This window comes from Canis lupus, chromosome 22 (assembly GCF_048164855.1).
Source record: "Canis lupus baileyi chromosome 22, mCanLup2.hap1, whole genome shotgun sequence".
Lineage (NCBI taxonomy): Eukaryota > Metazoa > Chordata > Mammalia > Carnivora > Canidae > Canis > Canis lupus.
In genome coordinates, this window is record NC_132859.1 from 19,433,983 (window position 1) to 19,449,839 (window position 15,857).

Consider the following 15,857-nt stretch of genomic DNA (forward strand, 5'->3'; position numbering starts at 1 on the left):
AAAAAAAAAAAGAAAAGGTATGGATAGTGAGAATCCTTTGTCTGGATTGGTTTCATTGATGCTTTGTTTTTGAAGTCAGGATATACCTTTGCCAGTAAGGGACTGCCTTTTAAAGTTCTTTTAATATTGGACAATGCCTGTGGCCACCCCAGAATGCCATGACTTGAACACCAATGGCATTGGAATGATTTACTTGTCCTCAAACACATCTCTAATTCATCCTCTAGATCAGAGAGTCATAAGAACCTTTAAAGCTCATTATTCACAGCATTTTATAGAATGGATCATTAATACTGTGGAAGAGAATCCTGAAAGAGCATGAAAGTCTGGAAAGACTAGACCATTGAAAGTGGATGGCAGGAACTGTGTGAGATGCTTTTGTGTCATCCTTATTGCCTTGGTATTCATTGTGTAGAACGTTGTGTGCAAGACTTGTATAGAAAGGGATAGTCTGTGCTTCATAGGTATAAGGTTAGTGATATTTAATATCAGATTAATAATGTGTTACTTTCCCTACTGTTGTAAAACTTTCTTTCAAAGAATTACATTACTGTACAATATGTTTCTGTCTTGTAATTGGAGAAATTGCATGTCAGCCTATCATCACAGGTAAGTAGTTTTTTTTTTAATGTTTCCAGTGATATGTTATGCACATGACTAATATTGTATGTCATAACAGTTTTATTTTTTAAAGGTTTATTTATTTATTTATTTATGATGGGGGGGGGTGGGCAGAGACACAGGAGGAGGGAGAAGCAGGCTCCATGCCCGGAGCCCGACGCGGGACTCGATCCCGGGACTCCAGGATCGCGCCCTGGGCCAAAGGCAGGCGCCAAACCGCTGAGCTACCCAGGGATCCCCCTCATAACAGTTTTATAATGATTCATTTGCTAATGTATAGACTAAGCTACCATGAAGCAATTGCACTGGTTATGCTAGGCTATCATGAAGAAACCATACTGTTGCTTTTTTGTTATTAGTGAAGAATTGTTATATCTATAAAAAATATGAATTTATTTTTCACAATATCTTTTCATTTTGATGTCTAGTATTAATAATACTAAAACATTAACAGTGTTTTGTATCATATAAGATGATGTTGATTTAGGTACTGACAGATGATTCATCTTGTAAACAGATGACATAAACTTACAGTATCCGTGAATACAACATAATATTGTAAATGTATTTTCCTTATGATTTTCCGAGCACTTTCTTTAGCTTTAAGACTACAGAATATAATACACATAATGTACAGAATATGTGTTAACCAACTGTTTATATTGTTGGTAAAGCTTCAGTTCATTTCAGTAGTTTATATGTGGATTTTTAACTTTGTGAGAGAGGGTAAGAGGTGTGCTGTCTCTAATTCTTGAATTGTTCAAGGGTCAACTGTATGTATACATACATAGACATTTGAGGATAGAATACTGGTATGGTATGAACTGGAGGTTAGGATTTAATGAGGAACTAATAAAACGTTAAAGGAGAAAAATCAGTTTTCACAAAAAGTTTAATATATTTTCTGGACAACTTGAATATTTTAAAAATAAAATATACTTAAACCTTTTTAGATGTAATCACTCAAGATAAGGATTGTTATGTCTACTTAAAATATTTGAGATAGTACGTTTATTTTTTTAACTTTTTCTTGTTTTAATTTCTTGCTATTAATCCTGTTATAAGTAACAGAATCATATATTCTATAATTGGAAGGGGCTTTTGAAATAATTTAGTTATGTATGCCCATTTAACGGATGGAAAAACTGAGTTTGAAACTCAATTGAAAACAGTTTATTGAGGTTAGAAACCCACAGATCCTTCTTAAGTCTTCTAAATTGCTCAAGATAGGAGTGGAGATAGCGTGAGCACTCAAAAATCATTTTCTATAAATAACAATTCTAGTAAAAGTTTATTCTAGACAGAGGAAAAAAACAGTTTGGGAAGTATGCTAAAAAGGAGAGGACCTACAAGGGCATTGTCATATTATAGGCATGTTGAAGAACATAGTACCATATCTGAGAAAAGGAAGAATAAATTTTGCAATTGCAGTGCAATTTTGAATATTCCAAAGTAAGTTTATAGGCATTAGCAGGTGAGAAGAATGGAGGAGGATATAACATGGTAACAAGCATAGAATTTTGAAGGTGCTCACATGTAGACATAGTGTGGCTACTTGATAGGTCCTTATTATTTCTTAGGAGTAATCAAACCTATTTGCTATTAACTCCTTACTGGCTTCTCTGAAAGTATTTTTCATTTAGAAAAGCCTAGATGGAAAAAAAAAAAAAAAAAAAGGAAAAGCCTAGATGTAGAGACTTAAAGATTATGAATCACAAGCTATCATTGTTTATTTCGTCTGTTTTAGTTCAGTGGTTATTGGGGTTGTATTATATCAAAAATGCCTAGGGGTGTTTTTTGAAAAGCATATGTCCATTTATAGCCTCTCTCTGGTAAATCAGAATATGTAAACATATATGGTCAGTATAGAAAGGAAGATATTTTACAATTTGGAAAAAAACTACCCAGTGGACTTATTCTGCATCAGCTTCCTACCTATTTACCAAAAAAAGAGGTTAAAAAAGAAAAAGAAAAAAAAAAAAAAACAAACTAAAGTCTTTTGTCGGGCAACTTGGGTGGCTCAGCAGTTCAGTGCCACCTTCAGCCCAGGGCCTGATCCTGGAGACCCAGGATTGAGTCTCACATCAGGCTCCCTGCATGGAGCCTGCTTCTCCCTCTGCCTGTATCTCTGCCTCTCTCTCTCTCTCTTTCTCCCGTTCTCCCCCTCTCCCCTCTCTCTGTGTCTCTCATGAATAAATTAAAAAAAAAAAAGTCTTTTGTCAAAAAACCAACGAACAAACAAAAAGCAGAAATAGACCTATAAATATGGAGAGCAAACTGATAGTTGCCAGAGGGAAGGGGGTGGGGGGAAGGGCAGAATGGGTGAAGGGGAGTGGGAGATACAGACTTTTAGTTAAGGAATGAATAGGTTATGGGGATAAAAGGTACAGCATAAGGAATGTAGTGAATGGTATTGTAATAGTGTTGTATGGTCACAGAGATTATGTCTACACTTGTAGTGAACATATCAAAATGTATATACTTGTTCTATCACTGTTGCACACCTGAAATTAGTGTATGTCAACTATGATTCAATTAAATTTAAACTACTTGATATAATTATTCATTACAGTATTTAATACAAAAATCTGTCAAATAGAGGAAAATAATTTGGCTGGAGTCTGAGCAAGAGTGTTTTAAAATAATAAGGGTGAAGGATGGGAGTTTTAAAATATGTTTACTTAAAACTGAAATGGATTGTTGTTTGGGAGAGGAGATGTGACATGGAACGATGTATTACAGAGAAGGACTTGACCCGCTAGCTTTAGGAAAAAAAAATAGAAGTGGTCAGTGAATCTTACTGGGTAGCAAATAAACTATGAAAGATAGAATGAGGTATAGCCCTTTTGCCTTTCCTTCCCTTTCCCTTTCTCTTTCCCTTTCCTTTTCCCTTTCCCCTTCCCCTTCCCTTCTTCCTTTCTTTTCTTTCTTTATTTCATGAGAGAGAGAGGGACAGAGACCTAGGCAGAAGGAGAAGCCGGCTTCCTGTGGGGAGCCGACGCAGAACTCAATCCCAGGACCCTGGGATCATGCCCTGAACCAAAGGCAGATGCTCAACCACTGAGCCACCCAGGTGCCCCAGGAGTGACCTTTTTATTTAAAAATTTTTTAAATAAAAAATTGATTCAAACGTGTTAACCAGATGACAGGCTCTATTGTACATAAGTAAACAAGGCAAAGATCTCTGTCTTAATGGAAATTACATTTCAGGTTGGGGAGGAGGGTATAGTATAAACAATAAGTAAGCATAAATAAATGAGAATTGATAAGTATTCTTGTAAAAGAAAAAATAGAACAAGGTAAGAGGATTAAGAATTGTTGGGTGGTGAAAGGTTGCAGATTTTATTATAATGATAACAATAAACATTGAGAACCAAAGACCTGAAGGAGTAAATGCCTGATGTAGATATCTGGTGGTGAGAAAAAAGCTTTGCAGGTATCAGGTGGTGATGGCAGTGTAGGAAGTTGTATAATACTAACCAAGAGTTTAGGAAATATTTCTAGGCTAGACATATAAAATTGAGATCGTCATTTTAGATGATATTGAAAACTGTAAGACTAGGGGTTATCTGTAGGGACTGAGTGTAAGTATAAAAAGCACCATGGGAGGATGCTTGAGTGGCTTAGCAGTTGAGTGACTGCTTTGGCTCAGGGCATGATCCTGGAGTCCTGGGATCAAGTCCCACATTGAGCTTCCTGCATGGAGCCTGCTTCTCCCTCTGCCTATGTCTCTCTGCCTTCTCTCTTCTCTCTGAGTTTCTCATGAATAAATAAATAAATAAAGTATTTAAAAAAAAAATAACCACCATGGGTTATTTTGCGCTTGGATCTGTACTCCAATCTTAAATGATTGGGGAGGAGAGGAGGAGGAGGAGGAGGATCCAGTAAAGGTACCAGCAAAGAAGCACAGCTAGAAGAAATGGAAGCCAACAAATGTTTTCAGTTTTGACTATACTACTGATGGATCAAGTTAAGATGAGGACTGGGTATTGATCATTGGGTTTAGCAACAAGAAGTTAATGACGATATTGAGTAGCTTTTTTTGGTGCCATAATGAAGAAAATGCCTTATAGTGGGATTAAGAGGGAATGGGATGACAGATGTTGGAAATAAAAAGTATAAACCATTCTTTTGAGGCATTTTGTTACAAATGGGATAATAAAAATAGGGTAGTATCTAGAGTACAACATGGGCTCCAGACAAGTTTTTTTTCAGTGAAGCAGGAAGTTGAGCAAAAATAGGAAAAAATTTGTTGGAGGATTTAAAAAAAAATTTTTAAAAAGATTTATTTATTTATGAGAGAGAGAGAGAGAGAGAGAGAGAGACAGGCAGAGATACAGGAGGAGGGAGAAGCAGGCTCCATGCCGGGAGCCCGACGTGGGACTTGATCCCGGGACTCCAGGATCGCGCCCTGGGCCAAAGGCAGACGCTAAACCGCTGAGCCACCCAGGGATCCCCTTTGTTGGAGGATTGAAGACAAGAATTTCACCATGGGTGACATGGTTGTCTAGGATAATGGAAAAGTAGATGGTCATTATTTTTTTTCCAGAGATCTATAAAATAGAGTATGAGATTCACTTTACTCACTTTATTATTATTATCTACCTCTTTTCTGAAGAGGTAACTACTGTTAATGGCATGTCTGTATCCTTCCATACTAATTTTTCTAGCTACTTAGAAATGTATATTTATACATACATACAATTAAAAACAAGATATAACTGGGCCGTGTAGGTTTGAATATGTTTAAGTCCTAACTTCTGGAACCTGTGAACGTGACTTTTGGAGAAGGGGCTCTGCACATATAATTAAGGATTCGAAGATAAAGTCATCTTGGGTTAGGGTGGGCATCAAATCCAGTGACAGTTGTCCTTAGAAGACACAGAGAAGTGGGTCATGTGATGACAGTAGATATGGGGAGAAGGTGCTGTGAAGATGGAAGCAGAGATTGAAATTAGGCAGGCCAGAAGCTAAGGAGCATTTGGGAGCCCCTCAAAACCTGGAAGAGACAAGGAAGGATTTTCCTCTAGAGCCTTTGGAGGTAGCAGGGCACTGGCTGTACCTTAATTTTGAACTTCTTGCCTCCTGAACTGTGAAGAATAAATTTCTGTTGTTTTAAGCCACCAAATTTGTGGACTAGGTATAGTAAAGGCTTATACTATACATCTTTTTCTACACCTTTTAACTTTGAAATCTTGAGCATCTTTCATGTTACTGTGTATGGATTTTGTTCTTATATAGCAATTGCATTGTAAGTCCATCAGATGGATCTATTATGCGTGGCTGACATGTCCATGCATTGTGTAGCATGGAGATTTAGTTTATTTCTAGTTTCTATTCCTTCAATATACAGTTATGGTGTAGATTTGTGTTGCTCAAGTATATTCCTGTCAAAATCCTAGATCTGCCAAATATGCTCTCATAAAAGATTGTAATTTATATTCCCACCTTTAGTTTGAGTGTTGCCAACACTATTATGAATCTTTAATTTATCTGATGGATAAAAAATAGTATATTACTGTTTTGTCACACTTGACCATTTGTAAATATTTCATCATACTTAACCATTTGTAAAGCTTCCTAAAGCTCATTGTTTAAAAGAAAATACCAGTTATTTAATAGACTTTAAGTGTATTTTAAGTGACACTCATAACTTTCTTTTCTTTGCAGTTGACAGTTACCTTCCTTTATTAGTTTAATCAAATTCAAGGATAAGTTTACTCTGACATAAAATGTTGAAGAAATAAAAAAGAGAGCTTTGTAACCTTTGAAGACAAAAGTAGAACTTGTGAATGTAATTTGACATGTTGACCTTAAAATATCAAGTAGTTGTGCAATGATAAAATTGTTTAGCTCACAGAAAACTGGTACTGTGTGACCATTAGAAAGCCAGTTTTGGCATGAACTGCAGCTGTTACCACTTAAAATCATGAGTTCTAGATACTTCTCACACCATTCTTCTTTGAACACTCTGCCTAGATTTTTTACTTTCCTCCTCCTTTTTTTTTTTTGTATTTTATTTTTTTAAAAATTTATTTATATATATATATATATTTATTTATTTATGATAGAGAGAGAGAGACAGAGACAGAGAGAGGCAGAGGCAGAGACAGGAGGAGGGAGAAGCAGGCTCCATGCCGGGAGCCCGACGTGGGACTTGATCCCGGGACTCCAGGATCGCGCCCTGGGCCAAAGGCAGACGCTAAACCGCTGAGCCACCCAGGGAACCCCTTTTTTTTGTATTTTAAACTCCACTCTTGTATGTGTGTGCAGATTTAATGCTTGAAAGGTAGCTTTTATCTTTTTCTGAAGATGTTGGGAAATTTTCGTTTATCTTTTTATTCAGGAAAATTATAGCTTATATTATCAGTGAAAGTATGGATGTAAACCATGATGGGGACTTTTCATAATAAAAATCCTGTATCTTGTGAAAGTGAAAGAAATCATCATAATGATCTTAATTAACAAAATATATTCAGGGCATCGTAGGTTATTTTAAATGAAAGCTAACTGAAGAAGAAAAAATTGCTCCTATGTATAGGAATAGACTTAACAGAAAATATGGGTACTGAATTGAATTGCCACTTGGTACCTACTTTGAAACTAAGTAATGAGTTACTTAAGAAACTCCTATATAAACTACCTCTTCCAACGCCAAAGATTTAATTCATCCCATGGCTCATCTTTTAGTAAGTCTCCTATTGTTGGGATAGACTTGATATCTGTTGATTCCTAGGTCTGTGAAAGATGGCCCACACTTAGCATGCTCGGTCTAAAACTATTCTGATATATTTATTTAATTTAGTATACTTAGTAAGTTTGGTGAACTTTGTTCAGATTTACAAAACTTTTTATATCCTTCTTTCTACTTTTTGTCTGCCACAGGAAATAGGGTGAAAAATGGCAAACTCATAAAATTAGGAAAGGCTAAATGGCATTTTGGAAATGGTCACGAGGCAAGTCAACAGCATTTAGGAATTAAAGTTCTTGTCTTGTTGGATGTGAACATAGTTATGAAGGACACTGAAAAACACTGAAGAGCATCAGACCAATATAGTCAAGGTATGATGAGAAAATGCAATTGACTAATTTTCTAAATAGGAGCAATTATGTGGTTTGATCTCTGTAGTAAGACAACTGATAAGCAAATCTAGAGGCTGTGGAAACTGTAAGCACAAGTACACAAAAGTATTTTCTAAAATAGGTAGTTCACTTCTGTTCAGATGTTAAAGTGAACAAAATAGGAAACAGTTTCTTGATTCTTAAATAAAGCCCATATAATTAAATTGTTAAATACAGAAGCTTAGGAATGAAGATTTTTTTTTTTACCTGAGTCTCCATGGGACCAACATATTTGCTAGCATTTATTATTCTTAAACCTTCTAAAATGATCCCTCACAACAGATTTTTATTTATTTATTTTTAATTTATTTTAAAGATTTTATTTATTTATTCATGAGAGACACAGAAAGAGCAGAGACACAGGTAGAGGGACAAGCAGACTCCCTGCAGGGAGTCCTATGTGGGACTTGATCCCAGGACTCCGGGATCACGCCTTGAGCCAAAGGCAGACAGACGCTCAACCATTGAGCCACCCAGGCGTCCCAACAGATTTTTACAAAGAACCCCAGTTCTGTAGAAGACTATATTTCCTGAAGTAGTGATTTCCCAAGCTTTATGTAGGTTACAATAACAAGAGGAAAGTGTATTTTCCACAGAGTTATTTACTATTTTATGATATACGTATTCCAAGAAGAGAAAATTGTATCTTCAGGAAGTAGGGGTTTACCTTAAGAATTACTTTGCAACTATTATTCCAGGAATAAGTCTTTTTTTTTTTTTTTTAAAGAATTTTATTTATTTATTCATGAAAGACACACACAGAGAGAGGCAGAGACACAGACAGAGGGAGAAGCAGGCTCCATGCAGGGAGCCCGATGTGGGACTCGATCCCGGGTCTCCAGGATCACGCCCTGGGCCGAAGGCAGGCGCCAAACCGCTGAGCCACCCAGGGATCCCCTATTCCAGGAATAAGTCTTAAAGTAAGGGCTCAATCACTGGTCTTTAGGAATTAATCTAATAAAATTGCATTGAGAGGTAGGAGAGTTTAGGCTTAAACCTCGACTTTGTTGCTTATTTGATTTTTGAGCAAATCATGTAGCTCGTTTAGTTTCCTGTTCTCTAAATTGATTAATGATGAGTATTAATAGGGCTAAGAGAATGTATCTGAAAGTGATTTGTAAGCTATCAAGTGATACATATGTAAAGATGCTTGTTATATATACATACATAGTCCACTTCTAAAGGTCATAAAATGGAAAGCCAGAGGGAAGTAGAAAAAAGAAAAAAAAAGTTTAGGGGCACCTGGGAGGCTCATTCAGTTCAGTGGCTTGTTGGCTCAGGTCATGACCTCAGGGTCGTGAGATTGAGTCCCACATCAGACTCTGCATAGTGTGTGGAGCCTGTTTAAGACTCCCTCTTTCCCTCTGCCCTTCCCATCTTCTCTCTTTAAAAAAAGATTTAAAAGTGGACTCTTATAATATTAAAATTTCAAATAAAAATTTATCTTAGTTTCTAAGGTTTGCAAAGAGTAATGCCAAGATAAGCTGTTTATAGCAAAAGTTGACATTTGGCTCAATGATCATTTATAATTCAAATGTTTTTAAAAAAATTGAAACAAACAAGACTTGTATTAGTGCTAAATGTCTAGTGATTATTTCTATAGTTATGTGTATATCATAAAAGATATATGACTGCAGATATCTTACTTGCACTAAATTTACCCCATGTTTATTTAAACATTTCATATATAGTTCAGTTTCTATAAATATATGCTATAACTCTTCTGTTAAACAAGATACACATCCAGGGAATGCAGTCAAACTGAGGAAGTTTTGGTCCCTTCATTTCTATTCCTCTTAGTTGCATAACTCCACATTTTAAAGTGTCTGGGTTGTGTTTAATTTCAAAGAGTTCATGTAAATGAAGTTTATCACAGTCATAGGTGGTTGTCAGTATTTGTGATTGGATGCTTATTTTCTAAACCAGAGGTCCTTAGGTAACTGCCATTAGAAACAACAGCTGCTTGTTAAAAATCTCTGATGCTTATCTAAGACTTACTGAATAAAAATCAATCTTGGTTATACACTGGAATTATCTGGAGAGTTTAAAAAATACTGATGGCTGAATCCCACCCCAAGAGAATTTATTTAATTGGTCTGGGTTGTGGGTACTGTTTTAAACTGTATTAAAATTACCCGGAGAACTTCTTAAAATGGAGATTTTTGGGCTCCAAATGGAGAGTTTGTAATTTAGTAGGTCAGGGTTGGAGCCTGAGAATTTTGTAGTTCTAATAAATTGGCAGATGATGTTGTTACTAATCCTGAGGCCACACTTTGAGAACTGTACTCTGAGGATGTAAACCACCTGTTTAATTTGGAGACTATGTAATATTAAAAAAACAAGTCCATAAGGAATATAGAAAATGTAATAGATTTCAAAGTAAAAACTGTTAAGTGTGGTAAACTCTGAATCTTAATTTTTAAAGCAAGAAGAATATTACTATATTCATTATATTCATAAGGCTAAAATCTTTAGAGTTCATTTATACTGAAAAATCCCCAATACTATAAATAATAACTTAGCAAAAAGAATATCCTCAGAGATGTTAAAGAAAACAAGTGTTTCTGTCAGGTTTATTGAGGTAACAGTAAAATTTACTCTTTCATGAGTTTTGACATATGGAACGTTTGTGTAACCATCAACCAGAATCACAGTGTAGGAGTCCTAACACTTCTGTCATGTCCCTGTGTGGTCAGCTCCTTTTCCAAACTAAGTTCCTGACAATCCCTGATGTCTTTTCTCACTTTGTAGTTCTGCTTCTTCCAGAATGTCATAAAAATGGAATCAGCTAATATGTAATCTTTTCATTTTGGCTTCTTTTAGTAAGTATAATGCATTTGAGATTCATTCATGTTGTGTTTATCAGTCCATCCTCCCTCCCTCCCTTTCACAGCAATTTAGATTCACAGCAAAATTGAGCTGAAAGTGCAGAGATCACATATAACCCCTTCTTCCCTCATGCATACACAGCTTTGTCCTTAGCAACAGTGGTTCATTGTTTCTATTCAGTGAACCTATGCCGACATGTCATTTTCACCCAAAGTCCATAGTTTACATTAGGATGAATCCTAGTTCATTCTTGCTCTTGTACTTAGTGAGTTTTGACAAAAGTATAATGGTATGAATCCACTATTATAGTGTCATACACATACAACAACAGTTTCACTGCCCTAAAAATCTGTGCTTTAGCCTATTCATCTCTTCTCCTTCTTTAACCCTTGACAACCACTGATATTTTTAATGTTCTCTATAGTTTTGTCTTTACCAGATGCCATGTAGTTGGAATTACAGTATGTAGTGTTTTCAGTTGGCTTTTTTCCTCTCAGTAATGTGCATTTAAATTTCCTCCATATCTTTTCATGACTTGATAACTCATTTCTTTTTACTGTTGAATAATACCTTTATGTATTCACTTGCTGAGGACATGGTGGTTACTTACAAGTTGTAGCAGTTATGAATAAAGCTGCTATAAACATCCATGTGTAGGTTTTTATGTGAACATAAGTTTTCAGTTCATTCGGATAACTTTCAGTTGCTGGATTGTATGGTAAGAGTATGTATAGTTTTGTAAGAAACTGCCAAATTGTCTTCCAGGTGCCTGTACCATTTTGCATTCCTGCCAGCAGTGTAAGAGAGTTCCTATAGTTCTACATTCTCATCAGCATTTGATATTGTCAGTGTTCTATATTTTGGCTATTCTAATAAATGTGTTAGTATCTTGTTTTATGTGATGTTGAGTATCTTTTTGTATGCTTATATGCCACCTTTGTATCTTTTATGAGCTGTCTGATCAGATCTTTTGCACAATTTTTAATTGGATTGTTTATTTTTCTGTTGAGTTTTAGGAAATCTTTGTATATTTTAGATACAGTCCTATATCAGATATTTGTTTGCAAATATTTTCTACCAGTTTTGGCTTTGCTTATTCTCTTGACACTGTCTTATGCAAAGCAGAAGTTTTAAATTTAACGTTGTCAAATTTATCAGTTTTCTTTCCTGAATTGTACTTTAATTTGTTCTTGCACCAAATGTTGACAAGCTTCGTTTTCTCCATTTGTATTGTATAACCTTTACTCTTGTCAAAGGTTGGTTGACTGTATTTGTTGGTCTTTTTCTGGGGTCTGTATACTGTTTTATTAATCTAGTTTACTGTTCTTTTGCCAATAAATAGTATCTTGATTACTGTAGATTTATATCATCTTAATTAAAGGTTGGTAGTGTCATTTTCCTGAGTTTATTCTTTTTAAATGTTATGTTGGCTATTCAGGGTCTTTTGCCTCCCCATGGAAAATTTGGAATGTTTGTGGTATACTTGCCAGATTACTTGCTGTGATTTTGGTTGAGATTGTGTTGAATTTATAGATTAAGTTGAGAAGAGCTAACATCATGACAATATTGAGTTTTCCTATTCACAAACATGGAATTATCTTTTCATTTATTTGGTTCTTGGAGTTCTTTCATCAGAGTCTTACAGTTTTCCTTACGTAGATCTTATCTAAAGTTTTTGAGATTTATACCTAAATCTGTCTTTTTTTTTTCCTGGGTACTAATGTAGATGGTATTGTGTTTTAATTTTATATTTCACTTGTTCATTACTGACATATGGGAAAATGATTGGCTTTTGAACATTAACCTTATTTCTTGCAACCTTGCTGTAATTGTTTGTTAGTTTAGGAGTTTTCCTATTCTTTCAGGTTTTCTATACAGACAGTCCTGACATCTGCAGTTAAAGACATTTGTTTTATTTTTCCCATTCTATGTGCCTTTAATTTCCTTTTTTTGGTCTTATTGCATTAACCAGGACTTCTAGTACAGTGTTGAGAAAGAGTGACGAGAAGGGACATCCCTGCCTTGTCCTGATTTTAGCAGGAGAACTTCTGGTTTCTCACCATTAAGTGTGAGTTTAGCTGTAGACTTGTTTTTTCTTTAATTGTATTAAAATACATATAACAAAGAATTTATCATGTTAATTTTGAAATGTGAAAATACGAAACACTACTGAAATCTACATTCTTGTACAACCAATCTCAATTCTTTTCATGTTGTAAAACTGAAACTTAGATACCTATTAAACAATTATTTTTTTCCCCTCCCTGCAGCCATTGGCAGCCACTGGCAGCCACCATCCTTTCTGCCTCTATGAATTTAACCAGCCTAGGTTATATAAGTAGAATCCTGTGAATATTTATATTTTTGAGATTGATTTATTTTACCTAGCATGATGTCCTCAAAGTTTGTCTATGTTGTAGCATGTGTATTTCATTCATTTTTAAGAGTGAATACTATTCCACTGATGTGTATACCACATCATTATCCATTCATCCATCCATTTGTGTTGCTTCTGCATTTTGCTATTGTGAATAACGCTGCTCTGAATTTGGGTGTACAGATCCCTCTTTGTAACGCTGTTCTTAGTTCTTTTGGATATATACTCAAAAGTAGAATTGCTGGATAATTTATACCACCTTTAATTTCATTTGGCAGCATTTTGTAGTTTTTAGTGTACAAGGCTTTTGCTTCCTTTATTACATTTATTGTTAAGTATTCTTTTTGATGTTAATGAAATTGTTGTCTTAGTTTAATTTCAAATTATTCACATTTAGTGTATAGAAACACAGCTGCTATTTCTGTACTGATATTGTATCATACAACTTTACTAATTTTTTTTATTAGTGGTAAAAATTTTTTTGTAGGATCTTTAGGATTTTCCACATATAATATGTCATCTACAAACAGTTTTAATTCTTATCCAATTTGGATGCCATTTATTTCTTTTTCTTGCCTAATTGCTGTGGCTTCAGCTACTTAGAACTTCTAGTACTGTGTTAAATAGAAGTGATGAAAGTAGGCATCCTTAACACCTTCCAGATTTTAGATAAATTTTTAGCCTTTCATTATTGAGTGTGATGTTAGCTATGGGTTTTTCATATATGGTCTTTTTATGTTAATGTAGTTCCTCCTATTCCTTATTGTTGAGTGTTTTCCTTTTGTTTTTCTTCTTCTGTTGAGTGTTTTTAATATGAAAGGGTGTTGAATTTTTAAAAATTCTTTAACTCCATCGGTTTGTATGGTCATATAATTCTTTCCTTTCATCCTGGGAGTGTAGGAGGGGCACATGGCTGACTCAGTAGAGCATGTGACTCTTGATCTCAGGTTGTGAGTTCAAGCCCTATGTTGGGTGTAGAGATGACATTCTCTTATTGTGGTGCATTACATTGATTTTCAGATGTTGAGCCATCTTTACTTTTAGGAATAATTCCTATTTCATTATGGTGTGCAGTTCTTTTAATATGCTCCTAAGTTTAATTTGCTAGTGTTTAGTTGAGTCTTGAAACATTTTATTTTATTTTGTTTTATAAAAAAGATTTTATTTATTTATTCATGAGAGACACAGAGAGAGAGGCACAGACATAGGCAGTGGGAGAAGCAGGCTCCATGCAGGAAGCCCAATGTGGAACTCGATCCTGGGATCCTGGGATCCTGGGATCATTCCCTGAGCCAAAGGCATCAACCACTGAGCCACCCAGGCATCCCATGTCTTGAAACATGAAATTATTTTTGTTTATATAATCCAGTCTTAGTAAATGCCAGGGGTTATGGTCATTTTTTTTAAATGGAGAATTTGTATTCCATGGTATTTCTTATTTATCACCTCATGCTTATATACTGCCTTACTTGGATTATGCCTGAGTTAAGAGTGTTTATTGTTCCCCTAAAGTTATAGGCAGATCCATAATATAAACGAAGGGCTTAATTTCACCTATGAACAGCAGGGATTAATTTCACGTATGCTAGTTTAAGTCATACAATTAATTCTTGGTGACTTTGATACAGTCTTCAGTTCTAGTATGAAAGATGCACATTCTGCAACTGGGCATAGATAAGTTGTCATAACATTCTGAACTATAATTCTTAGATTAGGGGCACCTGGGTGGGCAGCGGTTGAGCATCTGCATTTGGCTCAGGGCGTGATCCCGGGGTCTTGGGATCAAGTCCTGTATCAAGCAGAGAGCAGAATTCATCATGAATTCTTCCGCTGCCTATATCTCTGCCTCTCTGTCTGTGTCTCTTTGCCCAATTATGAATTAAATAAAATCTTAAATAATAATTCTTAATATAATTTTAGTTTAAGATATCAGAATTTTAAAAGCTTTTCCACAATATAATTCAGTTGATAATTCGTATTCATTTTTCATATTTATGTATTAACACAAAATTTTTTTGTGAGTGCTACAACAACCAATGTTTAGTGTTTTTAAAAGATTACATGTAAGTATATTTCTTTCATTTTTATATTTGGCAAAATTTATACCTTGATGTACCTGTTTAAGATGAAAAAATATGAGTTTATAATTATACAGAAAGACATAAATGAGAATTTATCCCCTGTGCCATTCTTTTTGGCTGATTCTCAACTTTGGCTTCCTACTGCATCAGATCTACCCCCACCTCAAACTAAATCTGGTAAATAGTATAGTATTCTATATTGCACCATATATTTCCTCTCTGTTCATATAATCTTATACAAATAATTGTATTCCCAATTACATATATCGGCTTATTGGCATGATGAGTTTAAAAAAATGAGATCATTATACATACTTGTCTGCAATTTTGTTTTCATTAATGCCTCAGAGAAATCCCCTATTGGAGGCATAATTCTGCTGTCTGTCTAATGTATAACTCTAGTTTATGAGTTTTAGCATTCCATAATGATTGCTTCATGGTGTGTTATATAACATTTATTTAATTATTCCCACATTTATGGGAGTATAATTTCCAGGTCTTTGGTATTTTAAACGAGGTTGCATATTTGAATATGTTCTTAATTTCAGGTGCTTATGTTTCTGTGGGGTAGATTTGCAGAAGTAGAATTGCTGGGTTGAAGGTAGGTGTTGCCCAATAGCTTTCACAAAAATTTTCTAGTAGTAGTAGTGTGAGAATACTTTTTTCTGTGTTTCTCTGCCAGAAATTGGGTGATAGTTTTTAAAACATTTGCTAGTCTAATAGGTATAATGTTAAATTCTTAATCTGAATTTTCCTGAGTATTAATGATTTTGAGCCTCTTTTCTTGTTTGTGGACATTTGTGTATGTTCTTTTGTGAGTCATTCTT

General features: G+C 34.9%; 1 protein-coding gene across 9 annotated transcripts in view; it reads left to right on the forward strand.

Annotated features, from left to right (window-relative positions):
• The window catches only part of STAG1 (STAG1 cohesin complex component), a 393,663-nt gene that overhangs the window by 46,532 nt on the left and 331,274 nt on the right, over window positions 1-15,857 (forward strand). For 2 of the 9 annotated variants that reach the window (XM_072792611.1, XM_072792613.1), the window contains one exon: window positions 7,507-7,683. The exons of the other annotated variants lie outside the window; for them this stretch is intronic. The gene's annotated coding sequence lies outside the window, so the exon portion shown is untranslated. The remainder of the gene's footprint in view (window positions 1-7,506; window positions 7,684-15,857) is intronic. 9 annotated transcript variants of the gene reach the window in all.